Below are 22,093 nucleotides of genomic sequence, written 5' to 3' on the forward strand. Positions count from 1 at the left end.
CTATTTATACGGAGTGACCTTTGAGGTTTTTACAGATCACAAAAGCCTTAAGTACTTATTTTCTCAGAAGGAACTGAATTTGAGGCAACGTAGATGGATGGAATTTTTGGAAGATTATGACTGCATTATTAAGTACCACCCTGGAAAGGCCAATGTAGTGGCCGACGCTTTGAGCCGTCAGGTACAAATGGCAGGATTGTACAAATATATCTTTTTCTCTTTTTTGTTAGAAATTATAAATTTTGGCAAATTTGTTCGGGTAGACCCGACCCGGAACCGAGACTCGTCGGGTCCGGATCCGGAACACCGAATAAAAGACCCGTCGGGTAAACGGGTCGGATCCGGGTCCGGGTCCGGAATAATGAATTCCGGCCCGGACCTGGCCCGTTGACACCCCTAGGTGACCCCCTGGGAAATCCTCGTGTTGCACCCCTCCCTTTTTTGTTTCGAAATCCAAATTTCCCCTTCGTTCTTTATGCTGTAGTAATTTAGCTCCGTCGGAACGATTGCTTTATATTTTGCTTCTCATCGAAGCATGAAGGCGGATCTGAAGGCGCGAGACAAGTCAGGAACGGTACGGCTGGATCGAAGCCCGGATCGTCGGTCAAAGTTGTCGGCGCAAATGTATAAGCGCAAGCGTGAAGGATCAATTTCAGGATAATTGAGAGTTGTGCGACGAGGGAAAAAAAAGGTGCAAAGCAACAAGAAAAAAATATAAAAGTAAATAAATAAAAGGATGTGAGGAAATTCATGAATTGACGCTTAGAATGAATTCGGGTCCAGAAAAGCCAAACTGCTTCACAGGACGTGGCAGTTTAAAAGAATAAAGCGAAAGGAACATGGCGGGTGCGATCATACCAGCACTAATGCACCGGATCCCATCAGAACTTCGAAGTTAAGCGTGCTTGGGCGACAGTAGTACTAGGATGGGTGACCCTAGGCCGGTCAACGGGTCGGGTCTACACCCGGATCCGGATCGGATCCCTGGAATTTTTGCGGGTATGGGTAGGGATTTAATTCCGTTATCCGGATCCGATCCGTTTTTTCAAACAAAAAAACGGGTCGGATACGGAATATAGTATTCCGACCCGTATTAGACCCGGATCCGGATATAAATGATTTAATAATTTATAAAAAATATATATTATCAATATAATTTGATTAGGATGATGTATTTGAGTAAAATCAATTTGATTTATTTTCTTATTTGGTTTTTTCTTTGCATTAGCTAGAAATTTGATTACAAATATATCTTTTTCTCTTTTTTGTTAGAAATTGTAAATTTTGGGAAATTTGTTCGGGTAGACCCGACCCGGATCCGAGACTCGCCGGGTCCGGATCCGAAACACCGAATAAAAGACCCGTCGGGTAAACGGGTCGGATCCGGGTCCGGGTCCGGAATAATGAATTCCGGCCCGGACCCGGCCCGTTGACACCCCTAGGTGACCCCCTGGGAAATCCTCGTGTTGCACCCCTCCCTTTTTTGTTTCGAAATCCAAATTTCCCCTTCGTTCTTTATGCTGTAGTAATTTAGCTCCGTCGGAACGATTGCTTTATATTTTGCTTCTCATCGAAGCATGAAGGCGGATCTGAAGGCGCGAGACAAGTCAGGAACGGTACGGCTGGATCGAAGCCCGGATCGTCGGTCAAAGTTGTCGGCGCAAATGTATAAGCGCAAGCGTGAAGGATCAATTTCAGGATAATTGAGAGTTGCGCGACGAGGGAAAAAAAAATGGTGCAAATCAACAAGAAAAAAATGTAAAAGTAAATAAATAAAAGGATGAAGGGAAATTCTTGAATTGACGCTTAAAATGAATTCGGGTCCAGAAAAGCCACACTGCTTCACAGGACGGGGCAGTTTAAAAGAATAAAGCGAAAGGAACATGGCGGGTGCGATCATACCAGCACTAATGCACCGGATCCCATCAGAACTCCGAAGTTAAGCATGCTTGGGCGAGAGTAGTACTAGGATGGGTGACCCCTTGGGAAGTTCTCGTGTTGCACCCCTCCCTTTTTTGTTTCGAAATCCAAATTTCCCCTTCGTTCTTTATGCTGTAGTAATTTAGCTCCGTCGGAACGATTGCTTTATATTTTGCTTCTCATCGAAGCATGAAGGCGGATCTGAAGGCGCGAGACAAGTCAGGAACGGTACGGCTGGATCGAAGCCCGGATCGTCGGTCAAAGTTGTCGGCGCAAATGTATAAGCGCAAGCGTGAAGGATCAATTTCAGGATAATTGAGAGTTGTGCGACGAGTGAAAAAAAAGGTGCAAAGCAACAAGAAAAAAATATAAAAGTAAATAAATAAAAGGATGAGAGGAAATTCATGAATTGACGCTTAGAATGAATTCGGGTCCAGAAAAGCCAAACTGCTTCACAGGACGTGGCAGTTTAAAAGAATAAAGCGAAAGGAACATGGCGGGTGCGATCATACCAGCACTAATGCACCGGATCCCATCAGAACTCCGAAGTTAAGCGTGCTTGGGCGACAGTAGTACTAGGATGGGTGACCCTAGGCCTGTCAACGGGTCGGGTCTAGACCCGGATCCGGATCGGATCCCTGAAATTTTTGCGGGTATGGGTAGGGATTTAATTCCGTTATCCGGATCCGGATCCGTTTTTTCAAACAAAAAAACGGGTCGGATACGGAATATAGTATTCCGACCCGTATTAGACCCGGATCCGGATATAAATGATTTAATAATTTATAAAAAATATATATTATCAATATAATTTGATTAGGATGATGTATTTGAGTAAAATCAATTTGATTTATTTTCTTATTTGGTTTTTTCTTTGCATTAGCTAGAAATTTGTTTACAAATATATCTTTTTCTCTTTTTTGTTAGAAATTATAAATTTTGGCAAATTTGTTCGGGTAGACCCGACCCGGAACCGAGACTCGTCGGGTCCGGATCCGGAACACCGAATAAAAGACCCGTCGGGTAAACGGGTCGGATCCGGGTCCGGGTCCGGAATAATGAATTCCGGCCCGGACCTGGCCCGTTGACACCCCTAGGTGACCCCCTGGGAAATCCTCGTGTTGCACCCCTCCCTTTTTTGTTTCGAAATCCAAATTTCCCCTTCGTTCTTTATGCTGTAGTAATTTAGCTCCGTCGGAACGATTGCTTTATATTTTGCTTCTCATCGAAGCATGAAGGCGGATCTGAAGGCGCGAGACAAGTCAGGAACGGTACGGCTGGATCGAAGCCCGGATCGTCGGTCAAAGTTGTCGGCGCAAATGTATAAGCGCAAGCGTGAAGGATCAATTTCAGGATAATTGAGAGTTGTGCGACGAGGGAAAAAAAAGGTGCAAAGCAACAAGAAAAAAATATAAAAGTAAATAAATAAAAGAATGTGAGGAAATTCATGAATTGACGCTTAGAATGAATTCGGGTCCAGAAAAGCCAAACTGCTTCACAGGACGTGGCAGTTTAAAAGAATAAAGCGAAAGGAACATGGCGGGTGCGATCATACCAGCACTAATGCACCGGATCCCATCAGAACTTCGAAGTTAAGCGTGCTTGGGCGACAGTAGTACTAGGATGGGTGACCCTAGGCCGGTCAACGGGTCGGGTCTACACCCGGATCCGGATCGGATCCCTGGAATTTTTGCGGGTATGGGTAGGGATTTAATTCCGTTATCCGGATCCGATCCGTTTTTTCAAACAAAAAAACGGGTCGGATACGGAATATAGTATTCCGACCCGTATTAGACCCGGATCCGGATATAAATGATTTAATAATTTATAAAAAATATATATTATCAATATAATTTGATTAGGATGATGTATTTGAGTAAAATCAATTTGATTTATTTTCTTATTTGGTTTTTTCTTTGCATTAGCTAGAAATTTGATTACAAATATATCTTTTTCTCTTTTTTGTTAGAAATTGTAAATTTTGGGAAATTTGTTCGGGTAGACCCGACCCGGATCCGAGACTCGCCGGGTCCGGATCCGAAACACCGAATAAAAGACCCGTCGGGTAAACGGGTCGGATCCGGGTCCGGGTCCGGAATAATGAATTCCGGCCCGGACCCGGCCCGTTGACACCCCTAGGTGACCCCCTGGGAAATCCTCGTGTTGCACCCCTCCCTTTTTTGTTTCGAAATCCAAATTTCCCCTTCGTTCTTTATGCTGTAGTAATTTAGCTCCGTCGGAACGATTGCTTTATATTTTGCTTCTCATCGAAGCATGAAGGCGGATCTGAAGGCGCGAGACAAGTCAGGAACGGTACCGCTGGATCGAAGCCCGGATCGTCGGTCAAAGTTGTCGGCGCAAATGTATAAGCGCAAGCGTGAAAGATCAATTTCAGGATAATTGAGAGTTGCGCGACGAGGGAAAAAAAAATGGTGCAAATCAACAAGAAAAAAATGTAAAAGTAAATAAATAAAAGGATGAGGAGAAATTCTTGAATTGACGCTTAAAATGAATTCGGGTCCAGAAAAGCCACACTGCTTCACAGGACGGGGCAGTTTAAAAGAATAAAGCGAAAGAAACATGTCGGGTGCGATCATACCAGCACTAATGCACCGGATCCCATCAGAACTCCGAAGTTAAGCGTGCTTGGGCGAGAGTAGTACTAGGATGGGTGACCCCCTGGGAAGTCCTCGTGTTGCACCCCTCCCTTTTTTGTTTCGAAATTCAAATTTCCCCTTCGTTCTTTATGCTGTAGTCATTTAGCTCCGTCGGAACGATTGCTTTATATTTTGCTTCTCATCGAAGCATGAAGGCGGATCTGAAGGCGCGAGACAAGTCAGGAACGGTACGGCTGGATCGAAGCCCGGATCGTCGGTCAAAGTTTTCGGCGCAAATGTATAAGCGCAAGCGTGAAGGATCAATTTCAGGATAATTGAGAGTTGCGCGACGAGGGAAAAAAAATGGTGCAAATCAACAAGAAAAAAATGTAAAAGTAAATAAATAAGAGGATGAGAGGAAATTCATGAATTGACGCTTAGAATGAATTCGGGTCCAGAAAAGCCAAACTGCTTCACAGGACGTGACAGTTTAAAAGAATAAAGCGAAAGGAACATGGCGGGTGCGATCATACCAGCACTAATGCACCGGATCCCATCAGAACTTCGAAGTTAAGCGTGCTTGGGCGACAGTAGTACTAGGATGGGTGACCCTAGGCCGGTCAACGGGTCGGGTCTACACCCGGATCCGGATCGGATCCCTGAAATTTTTGCGGGTATGGGTAGGGATTTAATTCCGTTATCCGGATCCGGATCCGTTTTTTCAAACAAAAAAACGGGTCGGATACGGAATATAGTATTCCGACCCGTATTAGACCCGGATCCGGATATAAATGATTTAATAATTTATAAAAAATATATATTATCAATATAATTTGATTAGGATGATGTATTTGAGTAAAATCAATTTGATTTATTTTCTTATTTGGTTTTTTCTTTGCATTAGCTAGAAATTTGTTTACAAATATATCTTTTTCTCTTTTTTGTTAGAAATTATAAATTTTGGGAAATTTGTTCGGGTAGACCCGACCCGGATCCGAGACTCGGCGGGTCTGGATCCGAAACACCGAATAAAAGACCCGTCGGGTAAACGGGTCGGATCCGGGTCCGGGTCCGGAATAATGAATTCCGGCCCGGACCCGGCCCGTTGACACCCCTAGGTGACCCCCTGGGAAATCCTCGTGTTGCACCCCTCCCTTTTTTGTTTCGAAATCCAAATTTCCCCTTCGTTCTTTATGCTGTAGTAATTTAGCTCCGTCGGAACGATTGCTTTATATTTTGCTTCTCATCGAAGCATGAAGGCGGATCTGAAAGCGCGAGACAAGTCAGGAACGGTACGGCTGGATCGAAGCCCGGATCGTCGGTCAAAGTTGTCGGCGCAAATGTATAAGCGCAAGCGTGAAGGATCAATTTCAGGATAATTGAGAGTTGTGCGACGAGGGAAAAAAAAGGTGCAAAGCAACAAGAAAAAAATATAAAAGTAAATAAATAAAAGGATGTGAGGAAATTCATGAATTGACGCTTAGAATGAATTCGGGTCCAGAAAAGCCAAACTGCTTCACAGGACGTGGCAGTTTAAAAGAATAAAGCGAAAGGAACATGGCGGGTGCGATCATACCAGCACTAATGCACCGGATCCCATCAGAACTTCGAAGTTAAGCGTGCTTGGGCGACAGTAGTACTAGGATGGGTGACCCTAGGCCGGTCAACGGGTCGGGTCTACACCCGGATCCGGATCGGATCCCTGGAATTTTTGCGGGTATGGGTAGGGATTTAATTCCGTTATCCGGATCCGATCCGTTTTTTCAAACAAAAAAACGGGTCGGATACGGAATATAGTATTCCGACCCGTATTAGACCCGGATCCGGATATAAATGATTTAATAATTTATAAAAAATATATATTATCAATATAATTTGATTAGGATGATGTATTTGAGTAAAATCAATTTGATTTATTTTCTTATTTGGTTTTTTCTTTGCATTAGCTAGAAATTTGTTTACAAATATATCTTTTTCTCTTTTTTGTTAGAAATTATAAATTTTGGCAAATTTGTTCGGGTAGACCACAACCCGGATCCGAGACTCGCCGGGTCCGGATCCGAAACACCGAATAAAAGACCCGTCGGATCCGGGTCCGGGTCCGGAATAATGAATTCCGGCCCAGACCCGGCCCGTTGACACCCCTAGGTGACCCCCTGGGAAATCCTCGTGTTGCACCCCTCCCTTTTTTGTTTCGAAATCAAAATTTTCCCTTCGTTCTTTATGCTGTAGTAATTTAGCTCCGTCGGAACGATTGCTTTATATTTTGCTTCTCATCGAAGCATGAAGGCGGATCTGAAGGCGCGAGACAAGTCAGGAACGGTACGGCTGGATCGAAGCCCGGATCGTCGGTCAAAGTTGTCGGCGCAAATGTATAAGCGCAAGCGTGAAGGATCAATTTCAGGATAATTGAGAGTTGTGCGACGAGGGAAAAAAAAGGTGCAAAGCAACAAGAAAAAAATATAAAAGTAAATAAATAAAAGGATGTGAGGAAATTCATGAATTGACGCTTAGAATGAATTCGGGTCCAGAAAAGCCAAACTGCTTCACAGGACGTGGCAGTTTAAAAGAATAAAGCGAAAGGAACATGGCGGGTGCGATCATACCAGCACTAATGCACCGGATCCCATCAGAACTCCGAAGTTAAGCGTGCTTGGGCGACAGTAGTACTAGGATGGGTGACCCTAGGCCTGTCAACGGGTCGGGTCTACACCCGGATCCGGATCGGATCCCTGGAATTTTTGCGGGTAAGGGTAGGGATTTCATTCCGTTATCCGGATCCGGATCCGTTTTTTCAAACAAAAAAACGGGTCGGATACGGAATATAGTATTCCGACCCGTATTAGACCCGGATCCGGATATAAATGATTTAATAATTTATAAAAAATATATATTATCAATATAATTTGATTAGGATGATGTATTTGAGTAAAATCAATTTGATTTATTTTCTTATTTGGTTTTTTCTTTGCATTAGCTAGAAATTTGTTTACAAATATATCTTTTTCTCTTTTTTGTTAGAAATTATAAATTTTGGCAAATTTGTTCGGGTAGACCCGACCCGGAACCGAGACTCGTCGGGTCCGGATCCGGAACACCGAATAAAAGACCCGTCGGGTAAACGGGTCGGATCCGGGTCCGGGTCCGGAATAATGAATTCCGGCCCGGACCTGGCCCGTTGACACCCCTAGGTGACCCCCTGGGAAATCCTCGTGTTGCACCCCTCCCTTTTTTGTTTCGAAATCCAAATTTCCCCTTCGTTCTTTATGCTGTAGTAATTTAGCTCCGTCGGAACGATTGCTTTATATTTTGCTTCTCATCGAAGCATGAAGGCGGATCTGAAGGCGCGAGACAAGTCAGGAACGGTACGGCTGGATCGAAGCCCGGATCGTCGGTCAAAGTTGTCGGCGCAAATGTATAAGCGCAAGCGTGAAGGATCAATTTCAGGATAATTGAGAGTTGTGCGACGAGGGAAAAAAAAGGTGCAAAGCAACAAGAAAAAAATATAAAAGTAAATAAATAAAAGGATGTGAGGAAATTCATGAATTGACGCTTAGAATGAATTCGGGTCCAGAAAAGCCAAACTGCTTCACAGGACGTGGCAGTTTAAAAGAATAAAGCGAAAGGAACATGGCGGGTGCGATCATACCAGCACTAATGCACCGGATCCCATCAGAACTTCGAAGTTAAGCGTGCTTGGGCGACAGTAGTACTAGGATGGGTGACCCTAGGCCGGTCAACGGGTCGGGTCTACACCCGGATCCGGATCGGATCCCTGGAATTTTTGCGGGTATGGGTAGGGATTTAATTCCGTTATCCGGATCCGATCCGTTTTTTCAAACAAAAAAACGGGTCGGATACGGAATATAGTATTCCGACCCGTATTAGACCCGGATCCGGATATAAATGATTTAATAATTTATAAAAAATATATATTATCAATATAATTTGATTAGGATGATGTATTTGAGTAAAATCAATTTGATTTATTTTCTTATTTGGTTTTTTCTTTGCATTAGCTAGAAATTTGTTTACAAATATATCTTTTTCTCTTTTTTGTTAGAAATTATAAATTTTGGCAAATTTGTTCGGGTAGACCCGACCCGGATCCGAGACTCGCCGGGTCCGGATCCGGAACACCGAATAAAAGACCCGTCGGGTAAACGGGTCGGATCCGGGTCCGGGTCCGGAATAATGAATTCCGGCCCGGACCCGGCCCGTTGACACCCCTAGGTGACCCCCTGGGAAATCCTCGTGTTGCACCCCTCCCTTTTTTGTTTCGAAATCCAAATTTCCCCTTCGTTCTTTATGCTGTAGTAATTTAGCTCCGTCGGAACGATTGCTTTATATTTTGCTTCTCATCGAAGCATGAAGGCGGATCTGAAGGCGCGAGACAAGTCAGGAACGGTACCGCTGGATCGAAGCCCGGATCGTCGGTCAAAGTTGTCGGCGCAAATGTATAAGCGCAAGCGTGAAGGATCAATTTCAGGATAATTGAGAGTTGCGCGACGAGGGAAAAAAAAATGGTGCAAATCAACAAGAAAAAAATGTAAAAGTAAATAAATAAAAGGATGAGGAGAAATTCTTGAATTGACGCTTAAAATGAATTCGGGTCCAGAAAAGCCACACTGCTTCACAGGACGGGGCAGTTTAAAAGAATAAAGCGAAAGAAACATGTCGGGTGCGATCATACCAGCACTAATGCACCGGATCCCATCAGAACTCCGAAGTTAAGCGTGCTTGGGCGAGAGTAGTACTAGGATGGGTGACCCCCTGGGAAGTCCTCGTGTTGCACCCCTCCCTTTTTTGTTTCGAAATTCAAATTTCCCCTTCGTTCTTTATGCTGTAGTCATTTAGCTCCGTCGGAACGATTGCTTTATATTTTGCTTCTCATCGAAGCATGAAGGCGGATCTGAAGGCGCGAGACAAGTCAGGAACGGTACGGCTGGATCGAAGCCCGGATCGTCGGTCAAAGTTTTCGGCGCAAATGTATAAGCGCAAGCGTGAAGGATCAATTTCAGGATAATTGAGAGTTGCGCGACGAGGGAAAAAAAATGGTGCAAATCAACAAGAAAAAAATGTAAAAGTAAATAAATAAGAGGATGAGAGGAAATTCATGAATTGACGCTTAGAATGAATTCGGGTCCAGAAAAGCCAAACTGCTTCACAGGACGTGACAGTTTAAAAGAATAAAGCGAAAGGAACATGGCGGGTGCGATCATACCAGCACTAATGCACCGGATCCCATCAGAACTTCGAAGTTAAGCGTGCTTGGGCGACAGTAGTACTAGGATGGGTGACCCTAGGCCGGTCAACGGGTCGGGTCTACACCCGGATCCGGATCGGATCCCTGAAATTTTTGCGGGTATGGGTAGGGATTTAATTCCGTTATCCGGATCCGGATCCGTTTTTTCAAACAAAAAAACGGGTCGGATACGGAATATAGTATTCCGACCCGTATTAGACCCGGATCCGGATATAAATGATTTAATAATTTATAAAAAATATATATTATCAATATAATTTGATTAGGATGATGTATTTGAGTAAAATCAATTTGATTTATTTTCTTATTTGGTTTTTTCTTTGCATTAGCTAGAAATTTGTTTACAAATATATCTTTTTCTCTTTTTTGTTAGAAATTATAAATTTTGGGAAATTTGTTCGGGTAGACCCGACCCGGATCCGAGACTCGGCGGGTCTGGATCCGAAACACCGAATAAAAGACCCGTCGGGTAAACGGGTCGGATCCGGGTCCGGGTCCGGAATAATGAATTCCGGCCCGGACCCGGCCCGTTGACACCCCTAGGTGACCCCCTGGGAAATCCTCGTGTTGCACCCCTCCCTTTTTTGTTTCGAAATCCAAATTTCCCCTTCGTTCTTTATGCTGTAGTAATTTAGCTCCGTCGGAACGATTGCTTTATATTTTGCTTCTCATCGAAGCATGAAGGCGGATCTGAAAGCGCGAGACAAGTCAGGAACGGTACGGCTGGATCGAAGCCCGGATCGTCGGTCAAAGTTGTCGGCGCAAATGTATAAGCGCAAGCGTGAAGGATCAATTTCAGGATAATTGAGAGTTGTGCGACGAGGGAAAAAAAAGGTGCAAAGCAACAAGAAAAAAATATAAAAGTAAATAAATAAAAGGATGTGAGGAAATTCATGAATTGACGCTTAGAATGAATTCGGGTCCAGAAAAGCCAAACTGCTTCACAGGACGTGGCAGTTTAAAAGAATAAAGCGAAAGGAACATGGCGGGTGCGATCATACCAGCACTAATGCACCGGATCCCATCAGAACTTCGAAGTTAAGCGTGCTTGGGCGACAGTAGTACTAGGATGGGTGACCCTAGGCCGGTCAACGGGTCGGGTCTACACCCGGATCCGGATCGGATCCCTGGAATTTTTGCGGGTATGGGTAGGGATTTAATTCCGTTATCCGGATCCGATCCGTTTTTTCAAACAAAAAAACGGGTCGGATACGGAATATAGTATTCCGACCCGTATTAGACCCGGATCCGGATATAAATGATTTAATAATTTATAAAAAATATATATTATCAATATAATTTGATTAGGATGATGTATTTGAGTAAAATCAATTTGATTTATTTTCTTATTTGGTTTTTTCTTTGCATTAGCTAGAAATTTGTTTACAAATATATCTTTTTCTCTTTTTTGTTAGAAATTATAAATTTTGGCAAATTTGTTCGGGTAGACCCGACCCGGATCCGAGACTCGCCGGGTCCGGATCCGAAACACCGAATAAAAGACCCGTCGGATCCGGGTCCGGGTCCGGAATAATGAATTCCGGCCCAGACCCGGCCCGTTGACACCCCTAGGTGACCCCCTGGGAAATCCTCGTGTTGCACCCCTCCCTTTTTTGTTTCGAAATCAAAATTTTCCCTTCGTTCTTTATGCTGTAGTAATTTAGCTCCGTCGGAACGATTGCTTTATATTTTGCTTCTCATCGAAGCATGAAGGCGGATCTGAAGGCGCGAGACAAGTCAGGAACGGTACGGCTGGATCGAAGCCCGAATCGTCGGTCAAAGTTGTCGGCGCAAATGTATAAGCGCAAGCGTGAAGGATCAATTTCAGGATAATTGAGAGTTGTGCGACGAGGGAAAAAAAAGGTGCAAAGCAACAAGAAAAAAATATAAAAGTAAATAAATAAAAGGATGTGAGGAAATTCATGAATTGACGCTTAGAATGAATTCGGGTCCAGAAAAGCCAAACTGCTTCACAGGACGTGGCAGTTTAAAAGAATAAAGCGAAAGGAACATGGCGGGTGCGATCATACCAGCACTAATGCACCGGATCCCATCAGAACTCCGAAGTTAAGCGTGCTTGGGCGACAGTAGTACTAGGATGGGTGACCCTAGGCCTGTCAACGGGTCGGGTCTACACCCGGATCCGGATCGGATCCCTAAAATTTTTGCGGGTAAGGGTAGGGATTTCATTCCGTTATCCGGATCCGGATCCGTTTTTTCAAACAAAAAAACGGGTCGGATACGGAATATAGTATTCCGACCCGTATTAGACCCGGATCCGGATATAAATGATTTAATAATTTATAAAAAATATATATTATCAATATAATTTGATTAGGATGATGTATTTGAGTAAAATCAATTTGATTTATTTTCTTATTTGGTTTTTTCTTTGCATTAGCTAGAAATTTGTTTACAAATATATCTTTTTCTCTTTTTTGTTAGAAATTATAAATTTTGGGAAATTTGTTCGGGTAGACCCGACCCGGATCCGAGACTCGGCGGGTCTGGATCCGAAACACCGAATAAAAGACCCGTCGGGTAAACGGGTCGGATCCGGGTCCGGGTCCGGAATAATGAATTCCGGCCCGGACCCGGCCCGTTGACACCCCTAGGTGACCCCCTGGGAAATCCTCGTGTTGCACCCCTCCCTTTTTTGTTTCGAAATCCAAATTTCCCCTTCGTTCTTTATGCTGTAGTAATTTAGCTCCGTCGGAACGATTGATTTATATTTTGCTTCTCATCGAAGCATGAAGGCGGATCTGAAAGCGCGAGACAAGTCAGGAACGGTACGGCTGGATCGAAGCCCGGATCGTCGGTCAAAGTTGTCGGCGCAAATGTATAAGCGCAAGCGTGAAGGATCAATTTCAGGATAATTGAGAGTTGTGCGACGAGGGAAAAAAAAGGTGCAAAGCAACAAGAAAAAAATATAAAAGTAAATAAATAAAAGGATGTGAGGAAATTCATGAATTGACGCTTAGAATGAATTCGGGTCCAGAAAAGCCAAACTGCTTCACAGGACGTGGCAGTTTAAAAGAATAAAGCGAAAGGAACATGGCGGGTGCGATCATACCAGCACTAATGCACCGGATCCCATCAGAACTTCGAAGTTAAGCGTGCTTGGGCGACAGTAGTACTAGGATGGGTGACCCTAGGCCGGTCAACGGGTCGGGTCTACACCCGGATCCGGATCGGATCCCTGGAATTTTTGCGGGTATGGGTAGGGATTTAATTCCGTTATCCGGATCCGATCCGTTTTTTCAAACAAAAAAACGGGTCGGATACGGAATATAGTATTCCGACCCGTATTAGACCCGGATCCGGATATAAATGATTTAATAATTTATAAAAAATATATATTATCAATATAATTTGATTAGGATGATGTATTTGAGTAAAATCAATTTGATTTATTTTCTTATTTGGTTTTTTCTTTGCATTAGCTAGAAATTTGATTACAAATATATCTTTTTCTCTTTTTTGTTAGAAATTGTAAATTTTGGGAAATTTGTTCGGGTAGACCCGACCCGGATCCGAGACTCGCCGGGTCCGGATCCGAAACACCGAATAAAAGACCCGTCGGGTAAACGGGTCGGATCCGGGTCCGGGTCCGGAATAATGAATTCCGGCCCGGACCCGGCCCGTTGACACCCCTAGGTGACCCCCTGGGAAATCCTCGTGTTGCACCCCTCCCTTTTTTGTTTCGAAATCCAAATTTCCCCTTCGTTCTTTATGCTGTAGTAATTTAGCTCCGTCGGAACGATTGCTTTATATTTTGCTTCTCATCGAAGCATGAAGGCGGATCTGAAGGCGCGAGACAAGTCAGGAACGGTACCGCTGGATCGAAGCCCGGATCGTCGGTCAAAGTTGTCGGCGCAAATGTATAAGCGCAAGCGTGAAGGATCAATTTCAGGATAATTGAGAGTTGCGCGACGAGGGAAAAAAAAATGGTGCAAATCAACAAGAAAAAAATGTAAAAGTAAATAAATAAAAGGATGAGGAGAAATTCTTGAATTGACGCTTAAAATGAATTCGGGTCCAGAAAAGCCACACTGCTTCACAGGACGGGGCAGTTTAAAAGAATAAAGCGAAAGAAACATGTCGGGTGCGATCATACCAGCACTAATGCACCGGATCCCATCAGAACTCCGAAGTTAAGCGTGCTTGGGCGAGAGTAGTACTAGGATGGGTGACCCCCTGGGAAGTCCTCGTGTTGCACCCCTCCCTTTTTTGTTTCGAAATTCAAATTTCCCCTTCGTTCTTTATGCTGTAGTCATTTAGCTCCGTCGGAACGATTGCTTTATATTTTGCTTCTCATCGAAGCATGAAGGCGGATCTGAAGGCGCGAGACAAGTCAGGAACGGTACGGCTGGATCGAAGCCCGGATCGTCGGTCAAAGTTTTCGGCGCAAATGTATAAGCGCAAGCGTGAAGGATCAATTTCAGGATAATTGAGAGTTGCGCGACGAGGGAAAAAAAATGGTGCAAATCAACAAGAAAAAAATGTAAAAGTAAATAAATAAGAGGATGAGAGGAAATTCATGAATTGACGCTTAGAATGAATTCGGGTCCAGAAAAGCCAAACTGCTTCACAGGACGTGACAGTTTAAAAGAATAAAGCGAAAGGAACATGGCGGGTGCGATCATACCAGCACTAATGCACCGGATCCCATCAGAACTTCGAAGTTAAGCGTGCTTGGGCGACAGTAGTACTAGGATGGGTGACCCTAGGCCGGTCAACGGGTCGGGTCTACACCCGGATCCGGATCGGATCCCTGAAATTTTTGCGGGTATGGGTAGGGATTTAATTCCGTTATCCGGATCCGGATCCGTTTTTTCAAACAAAAAAACGGGTCGGATACGGAATATAGTATTCCGACCCGTATTAGACCCGGATCCGGATATAAATGATTTAATAATTTATAAAAAATATATATTATCAATATAATTTGATTAGGATGATGTATTTGAGTAAAATCAATTTGATTTATTTTCTTATTTGGTTTTTTCTTTGCATTAGCTAGAAATTTGTTTACAAATATATCTTTTTCTCTTTTTTGTTAGAAATTATAAATTTTGGGAAATTTGTTCGGGTAGACCCGACCCGGATCCGAGACTCGGCGGGTCTGGATCCGAAACACCGAATAAAAGACCCGTCGGGTAAACGGGTCGGATCCGGGTCCGGGTCCGGAATAATGAATTCCGGCCCGGACCCGGCCCGTTGACACCCCTAGGTGACCCCCTGGGAAATCCTCGTGTTGCACCCCTCCCTTTTTTGTTTCGAAATCCAAATTTCCCCTTCGTTCTTTATGCTGTAGTAATTTAGCTCCGTCGGAACGATTGCTTTATATTTTGCTTCTCATCGAAGCATGAAGGCGGATCTGAAAGCGCGAGACAAGTCAGGAACGGTACGGCTGGATCGAAGCCCGGATCGTCGGTCAAAGTTGTCGGCGCAAATGTATAAGCGCAAGCGTGAAGGATCAATTTCAGGATAATTGAGAGTTGTGCGACGAGGGAAAAAAAAGGTGCAAAGCAACAAGAAAAAAATATAAAAGTAAATAAATAAAAGGATGTGAGGAAATTCATGAATTGACGCTTAGAATGAATTCGGGTCCAGAAAAGCCAAACTGCTTCACAGGACGTGGCAGTTTAAAAGAATAAAGCGAAAGGAACATGGCGGGTGCGATCATACCAGCACTAATGCACCGGATCCCATCAGAACTTCGAAGTTAAGCGTGCTTGGGCGACAGTAGTACTAGGATGGGTGACCCTAGGCCGGTCAACGGGTCGGGTCTACACCCGGATCCGGATCGGATCCCTGGAATTTTTGCGGGTATGGGTAGGGATTTAATTCCGTTATCCGGATCCGATCCGTTTTTTCAAACAAAAAAACGGGTCGGATACGGAATATAGTATTCCGACCCGTATTAGACCCGGATCCGGATATAAATGATTTAATAATTTATAAAAAATATATATTATCAATATAATTTGATTAGGATGATGTATTTGAGTAAAATCAATTTGATTTATTTTCTTATTTGGTTTTTTCTTTGCATTAGCTAGAAATTTGTTTACAAATATATCTTTTTCTCTTTTTTGTTAGAAATTATAAATTTTGGCAAATTTGTTCGGGTAGACCCGACCCGGATCCGAGACTCGCCGGGTCCGGATCCGAAACACCGAATAAAAGACCCGTCGGATCCGGGTCCGGGTCCGGAATAATGAATTCCGGCCCAGACCCGGCCCGTTGACACCCCTAGGTGACCCCCTGGGAAATCCTCGTGTTGCACCCCTCCCTTTTTTGTTTCGAAATCAAAATTTTCCCTTCGTTCTTTATGCTGTAGTAATTTAGCTCCGTCGGAACGATTGCTTTATATTTTGCTTCTCATCGAAGCATGAAGGCGGATCTGAAGGCGCGAGACAAGTCAGGAACGGTACGGCTGGATCGAAGCCCGGATCGTCGGTCAAAGTTGTCGGCGCAAATGTATAAGCGCAAGCGTGAAGGATCAATTTCAGGATAATTGAGAGTTGTGCGACGAGGGAAAAAAAAGGTGCAAAGCAACAAGAAAAAAATATAAAAGTAAATAAATAAAAGGATGTGAGGAAATTCATGAATTGACGCTTAGAATGAATTCGGGTCCAGAAAAGCCAAACTGCTTCACAGGACGTGGCAGTTTAAAAGAATAAAGCGAAAGGAACATGGCGGGTGCGATCATACCAGCACTAATGCACCGGATCCCATCAGAACTCCGAAGTTAAGCGTGCTTGGGCGACAGTAGTACTAGGATGGGTGACCCTAGGCCTGTCAACGGGTCGGGTCTACACCCGGATCCGGATCGGATCCCTAAAATTTTTGCGGGTAAGGGTAGGGATTTCATTCCGTTATCCGGATCCGGATCCGTTTTTTCAAACAAAAAAACGGGTCGGATACGGAATATAGTATTCCGACCCGTATTAGACCCGGATCCGGATATAAATGATTTAATAATTTATAAAAAATATATATTATCAATATAATTTGATTAGGATGATGTATTTGAGTAAAATCAATTTGATTTATTTTCTTATTTGGTTTTTTCTTTGCATTAGCTAGAAATTTGTTTACAAATATATCTTTTTCTCTTTTTTGTTAGAAATTATAAATTTTGGCAAATTTGTTCGGGTAGACCCGACCCGGAACCGAGACTCGTCGGGTCCGGATCCGGAACACCGAATAAAAGACCCGTCGGGTAAACGGGTCGGATCCGGGTCCGGGTCCGGAATAATGAATTCCGGCCCGGACCCGGCCCGTTGACACCCCTAGGTGACCCCCTGGGAAATCCTCGTGTTGCACCCCTCCCTTTTTTGTTTCGAAATCCAAATTTCCCCTTCGTTCTTTATGCTGTAGTAATTTAGCTCCGTCGGAACGATTGCTTTATATTTTGCTTCTCATCGAAGCATGAAGGCGGATCTGAAGGCGCGAGACAAGTCAGGAACGGTACGGCTGGATCGAAGCCCGGATCGTCGGTCAAAGTTGTCGGCGCAAATGTATAAGCGCAAGCGTGAAGGATCAATTTCAGGATAATTGAGAGTTGCGCGACGAGGGAAAAAAATGGTGCAAATCAACAAGAAAAAAATGTAAAAGTAAATAAATAAAAGGATGAGGGGAAATTCTTGAATTGACGCTTAAAATGAATTCGGGTCCAGAAAAGCCACACTGCTTCACAGGACGGGGCAGTTTAAAAGAATAAAGCGAAAGGAACATGGCGGGTGCGATCATACCAGCACTAATGCACCGGATCCCATCAGAACTCCGAAGTTAAGCGTGCTTGGGCGAGAGTAGTACTAGGATGGGTGACCCCCTGGGAAGTTCTCGTGTTGCACCCCTCCCTTTTTTGTTTCGAAATCCAAATTTCCCCTTCGTTCTTTATGCTGTAGTAATTTAGCTCCGTCGGGTCGATTGCTTTATATTTTGCTTCTTATCGAAGCATGAAGGCGGATCTGAAGGCGCGAGACAAATCAGGAACGGTACGGCTGGATCGAAGCCCGGATCGTCGGTCAAAGTTGTCGGCGCAAATGTATAAGCGCAAGCGTGAAGGATCAATTTCAGGATAATTGAGAGTTGTGCGACGAGTGAAAAAAAAGGTGCAAAGCAACAAGAAAAAAATATAAAAGTAAATAAATAAAAGGATGAGAGGAAATTCATGAATTGACGCTTAGAATGAATTCGGGTCCAGAAAAGCCAAACTGCTTCACAGGACGTGGCAGTTTAAAAGAATAAAGCGAAAGGAACATGGCGGGTGCGATCATACCAGCACTAATGCACCGGATCCCATCAGAACTTCGAAGTTAAGCGTGCTTGGGCGACAGTAGTACTAGGATGGGTGACCCTAGGCCGGTCAACGGGTCGGGTCTACACCCGGATCCGGATCGGATCCCTGAAATTTTTGCTGGTATGGGTAGGGATTTAATTCCGTTATCCGGATCCGGATCCGTTTTTTCAAACAAAAAAACGGGTCGGATACGGAATATAGTATTCCGACCCGTACTAGACCCGGATCCGGATATAAATGATTTAATAATTTATAAAAAATATATATTATCAATATAATTTGATTAGGATGATGTATTTGAGTAAAATCAATTTGATTTATTTTCTTATTTGGTTTTTTCTTTGCATTAGCTAGAAATTTGTTTACAAATATATCTTTTTCTCTTTTTTGTTAGAAATTATAAATTTTGGCAAATTTGTTCGGGTAGACCCGACCCGGATCCGAGACTCGCCGGGTCCGGATCCGAAACACCGAATAAAAGACCCGTCGGATCCGGGTCCGGCTCCGGAATAATGAATTCCGGCCCAGACCCGGCCCGTTGACACCCCTAGGTGACCCCCTGGGAAATCCTCGTGTTGCACCCCTCCCTTTTTTGTTTCGAAATCAAAATTTTCCCTTCGTTCTTTATGCTGTAGTAATTTAGCTCCGTCGGAACGATTGCTTTATATTTTGCTTCTCATCGAAGCATGAAGGCGGATCTGAAGGCGCGAGACAAGTCAGGAACGGTACGGCTGGATCGAAGCCCGGATCGTCGGTCAAAGTTGTCGGCGCAAATGTATAAGCGCAAGCGTGAAGGATCAATTTCAGGATAATTGAGAGTTGTGCGACGAGGGAAAAAAAAGGTGCAAAGCAACAAGAAAAAAATATAAAAGTAAATAAGTAAAAGGATGTGAGGAAATTCATGAATTGACGCTTAGAATGAATTCGGGTCCAGAAAAGCCAAACTGCTTCACAGGACGTGGCAGTTTAAAAGAATAAAGCGAAAGGAACATGGCGGGTGCGATCATACCAGCACTAATGCACCGGATCCCATCAGAACTCCGAAGTTAAGCGTGCTTGGGCGACAGTAGTACTAGGATGGGTGACCCTAGGCCTGTCAACGGGTCGGGTCTACACCCGTATCCGGATCGGATCCCTAAAATTTTTGCGGGTAAGGGTAGGGATTTCATTCCGTTATCCGGATCCGGATCCGTTTTTTCAAACAAAAAAACGGGTCGGATACGGAATATAGTATTCCGACCCGTATTAGACCCGGATCCGGATATAAATGATTTAATAATTTATAAAAAATATATATTATCAATATAATTTGATTAGGATGATGTATTTGAGTAAAATCAATTTGATTTATTTTCTTATTTGGTTTTTTCTTTGCATTAGCTAGAAATTTGTTTACAAATATATCTTTTTCTTTTTTTTGTTAGAAATTATAAATTTTGGCAAATTTGTTCGGGTAGACCCGACCCGGAACCGAGACTCGTCGGGTCCGGATCCGGAACACCGAATAAAAGACCCGTCGGGTAAACGGGTCGGATCCGGGTCCGGGTCCGGAATAATGAATTCCGGCCCGGACCCGGCCCGTTGACACCCCTAGGTGACCCCCTGGGAAATCCTCGTGTTGCACCCCTCCCTTTTTTGTTTCGAAATCCAAATTTCCCCTTCGTTCTTTATGCTGTAGTAATTTAGCTCCGTCGTAACGATTGCTTTATATTTTGCTTCTCATCGAAGCATGAAGGCGGATCTGAAGGCGCGAGACAAGTCAGGAACGGTACGGCTGGATCGAAGCCCGGATCGTCGGTCAAAGTTGTCGGCGCAAATGTATAAGCGCAAGCGTGAAGGATCAATTTCAGGATAATTGAGAGTTGCGCGACGAGGGAAAAAAAAATGGTGCAAATCAACAAGAAAAAAATGTAAAAGTAAATAAATAAAAGGATGAGGGGAAATTCTTGAATTGACGCTTAAAATGAATTCGGGTCCAGAAAAGCCACACTGCTTCACAGGACGGGGCAGTTTAAAAGAATAAAGCGAAAGGAACATGGCGGGTGCGATCATACCAGCACTAATGCACCGGATCCCATCAGAACTCCGAAGTTAAGCGTGCTTGGGCGAGAGTAGTACTAGGATGGGTGACCCCCTGGGAAGTCCTCGTGTTGCACCCCTCCCTTTTTTGTTTCGAAATCCAAATTTCCCCTTCGTTCTTTATGCTGTAGTAATTTAGCTCCGTCGGAACGATTGCTTTATATTTTGCTTCTCATCGAAGCATGAAGGCGGATCTGAAGGCGCGAGACAAGTCAGGAACGGTACGGCTGGATCGAAGCCCGGATCGTCGGTCAAAGTTGTCGGCGCAAATGTATAAGCGCAAGCGTGAAGGATCAATTTCAGGATAATTGAGAGTTGTGCGACGAGTGAAAAAAAAGGTGCAAAGCAACAAGAAAAAAATATAAAAGTAAATAAATAAAAGGATGAGAGGAAATTCATGAATTGACGCTTAGAATGAATTCGGGTCCAGAAAAGCCAAACTGCTTCACAGGACGTGGCAGTTTAAAAGAATAAAGCGAAAGGAACATGGCGGGTGCGATCATACCAGCACTAATGCACCGGATCCCATCAGAACTCCGAAGTTAAGCGTGCTTGGGCGACAGTAGTACTAGGATGGGTGACCCTAGGCCTGTCAACGGGTCGGGTCTAGACCCGGATCCGGATCGGATCCCTGAAATTTTTGCGGGTATGGGTAGGGATTTAATTCCGTTATCCGTATCCGGATCCGTTTTTTCAAACAAAAAAACGGGTCGGATACGGAATATAGTATTCCGACCCGTATTAGACCCGGATCCGGATATAAATGATTTAATAATTTATAAAAAATATATATTATCAATATAATTTGATTAGGATGATGTATTTGAGTAAAATCAATTTGATTTATTTTCTTATTTGGTTTTTTCTTTGCATTAGCTAGAAATTTGTTTACAAATATATCTTTTTCTCTTTTTTGTTAGAAATTATAAATTTTGGCAAATTTGTTCGGGTAGACCCGACCCGGATCCGAGACTCGCCGGGTCCGGATCCGGAACACAGAATAAAAGACCGTCGGGTAAACGGGTCGGATCCGGGTCCGGGTCCGGAATAATGAATTCCGGCCCGGACCCGGCCCGTTGACACCCCTAGGTGACCCCCTGGGAAATCCTCGTGTTGCACCCCTCCCTTTTTTGTTTCGAAATCCAAATTTCCCCTTCGTTCTTTATGCTGTAGTAATTTAGCTCCGTCGGAACGATTGCTTTATATTTTGCTTCTCATCGAAGCATGAAGGCGGATCTGAAGGCGCGAGACAAGTCAGGAACGGTACGGCTGGATCGAAGCCCGGATCGTCGGTCAAAGTTGTCGGCGCAAATGTATAAGCGCAAGCGTGAAGGATCAATTTCAGGATAATTGAGAGTTGCGCGACGAGGGAAAAAAAAATGGTGCAAATCAACAAGAAAAAAATGTAAAAGTAAATAAATAAAAGGATGAAGGGAAATTCTTGAATTGACGCTTAAAATGAATTCGGGTCCAGAAAAGCCACACTGCTTCACAGGACGGGGCAGTTTAAAAGAATAAAGCGAAAGGAACATGGCGGGTGCGATCATACCAGCACTAATGCACCGGATCCCATCAGAACTCCGAAGTTAAGCATGCTTGGGCGAGAGTAGTACTAGGATGGGTGACCCCTTGGGAAGTTCTCGTGTTGCACCCCTCCCTTTTTTGTTTCGAAATCCAAATTTCCCCTTCGTTCTTTATGCTGTAGTAATTTAGCTCCGTCGGGACGATTGCTTTATATTTTGCTTCTTATCGAAGCATGAAGGCGGATCTGAAGGCGCGAGACAAGTCAGGAACGGTACGGCTGGATCGAAGCCCGGATCGTCGGTCAAAGTTGTCGGCGCAAATGTATAAGCGCAAGCGTGAAGGATCAATTTCAGGATAATTGAGAGTTGTGCGACGAGTGAAAAAAAAGGTGCA

The 22,093-nt window shown here is 43.9% G+C and overlaps 7 non-coding genes and 17 pseudogenes across 7 annotated transcripts; all 24 read left to right on the plus strand.

The window, feature by feature from the left end:
• The first annotated feature begins 844 nt into the window (after positions 1 to 844).
• Positions 845 to 962, plus strand: LOC140019276 (5S ribosomal RNA; annotated as a pseudogene).
• A 926-nt stretch (positions 963 to 1,888) lies between these two features.
• On the plus strand, positions 1,889 to 2,007 carry LOC140017784 (5S ribosomal RNA). The gene has a single exon (XR_011824089.1). It is a non-coding gene; the product is annotated as a 5S ribosomal RNA (ribosomal RNA).
• A 411-nt stretch (positions 2,008 to 2,418) lies between these two features.
• Positions 2,419 to 2,536, plus strand: LOC140018538 (5S ribosomal RNA; annotated as a pseudogene).
• A 925-nt stretch (positions 2,537 to 3,461) lies between these two features.
• LOC140019278 (5S ribosomal RNA) lies at positions 3,462 to 3,579 on the plus strand (annotated as a pseudogene).
• A 926-nt stretch (positions 3,580 to 4,505) lies between these two features.
• On the plus strand, positions 4,506 to 4,624 carry LOC140018833 (5S ribosomal RNA). Its single transcript, XR_011824561.1, has one exon. It is a non-coding gene; the product is annotated as a 5S ribosomal RNA (ribosomal RNA).
• Positions 4,625 to 5,036: 412 nt separating this feature from the next.
• Positions 5,037 to 5,154, plus strand: LOC140019279 (5S ribosomal RNA; annotated as a pseudogene).
• Positions 5,155 to 6,079: 925 nt separating this feature from the next.
• Positions 6,080 to 6,197, plus strand: LOC140019280 (5S ribosomal RNA; annotated as a pseudogene).
• Positions 6,198 to 7,109: 912 nt separating this feature from the next.
• On the plus strand, positions 7,110 to 7,233 carry LOC140018492 (5S ribosomal RNA; annotated as a pseudogene).
• A 919-nt stretch (positions 7,234 to 8,152) lies between these two features.
• Positions 8,153 to 8,270, plus strand: LOC140019281 (5S ribosomal RNA; annotated as a pseudogene).
• Positions 8,271 to 9,196: 926 nt separating this feature from the next.
• Positions 9,197 to 9,315, plus strand: LOC140018945 (5S ribosomal RNA). Its single transcript, XR_011824572.1, has one exon. It is a non-coding gene; the product is annotated as a 5S ribosomal RNA (ribosomal RNA).
• A 412-nt stretch (positions 9,316 to 9,727) lies between these two features.
• On the plus strand, positions 9,728 to 9,845 carry LOC140019282 (5S ribosomal RNA; annotated as a pseudogene).
• A 925-nt stretch (positions 9,846 to 10,770) lies between these two features.
• On the plus strand, positions 10,771 to 10,888 carry LOC140019284 (5S ribosomal RNA; annotated as a pseudogene).
• Positions 10,889 to 11,799: 911 nt separating this feature from the next.
• LOC140018493 (5S ribosomal RNA) lies at positions 11,800 to 11,923 on the plus strand (annotated as a pseudogene).
• Positions 11,924 to 12,842: 919 nt separating this feature from the next.
• On the plus strand, positions 12,843 to 12,960 carry LOC140019285 (5S ribosomal RNA; annotated as a pseudogene).
• Positions 12,961 to 13,886: 926 nt separating this feature from the next.
• Positions 13,887 to 14,005, plus strand: LOC140019059 (5S ribosomal RNA). Its single transcript, XR_011824584.1, has one exon. It is a non-coding gene; the product is annotated as a 5S ribosomal RNA (ribosomal RNA).
• A 412-nt stretch (positions 14,006 to 14,417) lies between these two features.
• LOC140019286 (5S ribosomal RNA) lies at positions 14,418 to 14,535 on the plus strand (annotated as a pseudogene).
• A 925-nt stretch (positions 14,536 to 15,460) lies between these two features.
• Positions 15,461 to 15,578, plus strand: LOC140019287 (5S ribosomal RNA; annotated as a pseudogene).
• A 911-nt stretch (positions 15,579 to 16,489) lies between these two features.
• LOC140018494 (5S ribosomal RNA) lies at positions 16,490 to 16,613 on the plus strand (annotated as a pseudogene).
• Positions 16,614 to 17,532: 919 nt separating this feature from the next.
• Positions 17,533 to 17,651, plus strand: LOC140020475 (5S ribosomal RNA). The gene has a single exon (XR_011824723.1). It is a non-coding gene; the product is annotated as a 5S ribosomal RNA (ribosomal RNA).
• A 411-nt stretch (positions 17,652 to 18,062) lies between these two features.
• LOC140019288 (5S ribosomal RNA) lies at positions 18,063 to 18,180 on the plus strand (annotated as a pseudogene).
• A 912-nt stretch (positions 18,181 to 19,092) lies between these two features.
• On the plus strand, positions 19,093 to 19,216 carry LOC140018522 (5S ribosomal RNA; annotated as a pseudogene).
• Positions 19,217 to 20,137: 921 nt separating this feature from the next.
• Positions 20,138 to 20,256, plus strand: LOC140019170 (5S ribosomal RNA). The gene has a single exon (XR_011824595.1). It is a non-coding gene; the product is annotated as a 5S ribosomal RNA (ribosomal RNA).
• A 411-nt stretch (positions 20,257 to 20,667) lies between these two features.
• Positions 20,668 to 20,785, plus strand: LOC140018539 (5S ribosomal RNA; annotated as a pseudogene).
• Positions 20,786 to 21,711: 926 nt separating this feature from the next.
• On the plus strand, positions 21,712 to 21,830 carry LOC140017785 (5S ribosomal RNA). The gene has a single exon (XR_011824090.1). It is a non-coding gene; the product is annotated as a 5S ribosomal RNA (ribosomal RNA).
• The last annotated feature ends 263 nt before the right edge of the window (positions 21,831 to 22,093 follow it).

Source organism: Coffea arabica, chromosome 11c (assembly GCF_036785885.1).
Source record: "Coffea arabica cultivar ET-39 chromosome 11c, Coffea Arabica ET-39 HiFi, whole genome shotgun sequence".
In the NCBI taxonomy this organism is placed as follows: domain Eukaryota; kingdom Viridiplantae; phylum Streptophyta; class Magnoliopsida; order Gentianales; family Rubiaceae; genus Coffea; species Coffea arabica.